The sequence below is a fragment of the Tupaia chinensis genome, unplaced genomic scaffold (genome assembly GCF_000334495.1).
Source record: "Tupaia chinensis unplaced genomic scaffold, TupChi_1.0 Scaffold144326_1, whole genome shotgun sequence".
Lineage (NCBI taxonomy): Eukaryota > Metazoa > Chordata > Mammalia > Scandentia > Tupaiidae > Tupaia > Tupaia belangeri.
The window spans coordinates 540,774-543,368 of NW_006204184.1; positions in this window are offsets into that span (position 1 = coordinate 540,774).

A 2,595-nucleotide genomic window follows, 5' to 3' on the forward strand; every position below is an offset into this window, starting at 1 on the left:
GCACTTTGTGTTAGGCCGGCTCAGATGTACAGCCCACAGGCTGGTCCCCTCCACTGATGCTTACGCCAGTTTACAACAGTCGCTATCGGCCCACTATTGCTATTTTATTACGAAAATGAAAAACCAATTTTGCTAGAGGGTGTGTGCCCTAGCCGCAGGTAGAAAGAGAGGGGTACGTGAGAGAGCACCCCCGCCCTCTGGGGAGATGGCCACACTGCAGTCCCTTTTCCTTCATTTTCTTCTTCAGATTCTGGGCATGCACAGCTGTCTGGTGTGCTTTTCAGGCTGCCAGGTCTGGGACTCAAACTGTGCAGATGACCAAGTGGGCTCCAGCCACCTTAACCACCAGGCCAACTGTGGGCCTTATATTTTTTAAAAAATTTTGAATAGTGATGAGGTATTCACCAATATCCTTCCTTTTTGTTGGGTTTTTGCCATGCAGCACATGCACTTGCCAGAGAGAGAGACACAGAGACGGAAAGTGAGAAATCACCCCCCAGGGGAGATGGCCATGCCACAATCCCTTGTCCTTCATTCTCTTCTTGGGATCTTGGGCACGCACGCACACGCACCCCGTGTGATTTTCAGGCTGCTGGGTCCAGGACTTGAACTGAACTTGAGTCAGCTGTGTGCTGACCCCCAACATCCATGTAAAACATACAAGGTATTTATTTTCCTTCTTTATGTCCTCAGCAGATAGAGAAAGAGAGAAAGCACCCCCAGTGAGGTGTGCTCACCCCATAATCCCTTCTCCATCTCTCCACTGTGTTGGCATTTGAGACACACGTGCACGTGCACATGCACCCAACATGGTTTTTAAGCCACCGGGCCAGGAATCAAACTGCGGTTGACCATGTGGGATCCGGCTTTCTTAACCACTTTGCTGCTGGGGAGGCCCTAATATTTTCCTCTTAATGTAGTGAGTGCACACGTGAGAGAGGAAACGAGACAAAGAAAGTACTCTCGCCCCCAAGCCTTCCTGGCCCCCAGCCCCTCAGAACCCCAGGCTCCAGAGCACAAGAGGTGTGTTTCTTCCAGCTGAGGTGGGGTCCCGAAACCTTGTGCTCCCCTTGGGCCATGACAGCTGGGCCCATTATTTTTTAAAAGTATATTCATTTCTTCCATAGAGAGACAAAAAGAGGGACAGAGAGACAGGGTCCTCACACTGCTCCATCCCCAGCCTTGGCCTCAGATCGTGGGCGTGCACACGTGCTCCTGGCATGAACAGGAGAGTCACGGGACAAAGCCAGGACCTTCCCACGTGGGCCAGTTGTGTTCTCACTGCGCCCCCATCTTGTCTCTAACACTGATGTTTACCACTGTAGAGCCATGACTATTTATTTTTTAAGTATTATTTTATTTAGCTTTATTTATTTATTTAAAAAAAAATATTTTTAATTTGACCAGAGAGGGACAGAGTGAGAGTAAGAGTGAGAGAGAGAGAGAGAGAGAGAGAGCAAGCCACCAGGTCCAGGACTCAAGCCACGGTCAGCCACGTGGGAGTCCAGCACCTTAACCACCATGCCACGTGTCGGTCCCTACCCATGACTACTTTGATTTTAATCTACACCTCTGTATTGTGGTGATGAGATGGCCCATCTTTGACCATGGCGATCTCTTCCGGTTGGCCCCTGTGTTCTTTTGCGTGTGTGTTCTCCTTACTGCAATGGCTCCAGGCCCCTGTGGACACTCCGCTTTCTCCCAGGATAAAGTTCCCTCTATGCATTCCCACGGTAAGAGAGCAACGACAATAATAACGAACTAGAACGATCTTTCTGTTCTTTGACGCCAGAGGGTGTGAGTGCAGATAGGACAGAGAGAAAGAGATCACTCCACAGGGCACGGTCACGCCCAGTCCTTTCCCCTAAATCTGGATCCCAGCAGAAGCCTGGCACACACATGCGCCCAGGATGCTTCTCAGGTTGATGGCTGGGGCCGGGATTTGAACTCTGGTGGGCCATGTGGGTTCTGCAATACAGGGCTGGTCCAGAACACTCATTTAATTTTATTTGAAGAATTATTTTATTTAACTTTACTGATTTAAATTTGCCCAGAGAGGGGCATGGCAAGAGCAAAAGAGCCGACTGCATCATGTCTTGTACCCACAAACACCGTGCCTCTCCGTCCTAAGAACCTATCATTCGCTGTGGCCATCATTTGTACAGTGTGAGGTGCTACAGCAAAACTAGCATGGGGTCCTGCAGGTGAAGTGGTGGTCAGGGTGCTGGACTTCCATGTGGCCAACTATGGTTCAAGTCCTGGACCTGGTGGCTTGACTTCTCACTTTCCTTCTCTTAAAAAATTCTTTAAAAAAAACCAACAAAACAAAACTAGCATGAATTTCTTCCCTCCTCCACAAAGCCTTGTTCTTACCATTGATCTGAGCTATAGTAGCACATATAGAGATATTTTTCTTTTTCTTTCTTTAAAAATAATTATTCACTTAATTTTTATTTATCATTATTTTTAAAATTAATTAATTAATTTTAATTTGACCAGAGAGGGACAAAGTGAATGAGAGAGAGAGAGAGAGAGAGAGAGAGAGAGAGAGAGAGAGAGAGAGAAAGAGAGAAAGCAAGCCAACACGCCCAGCAC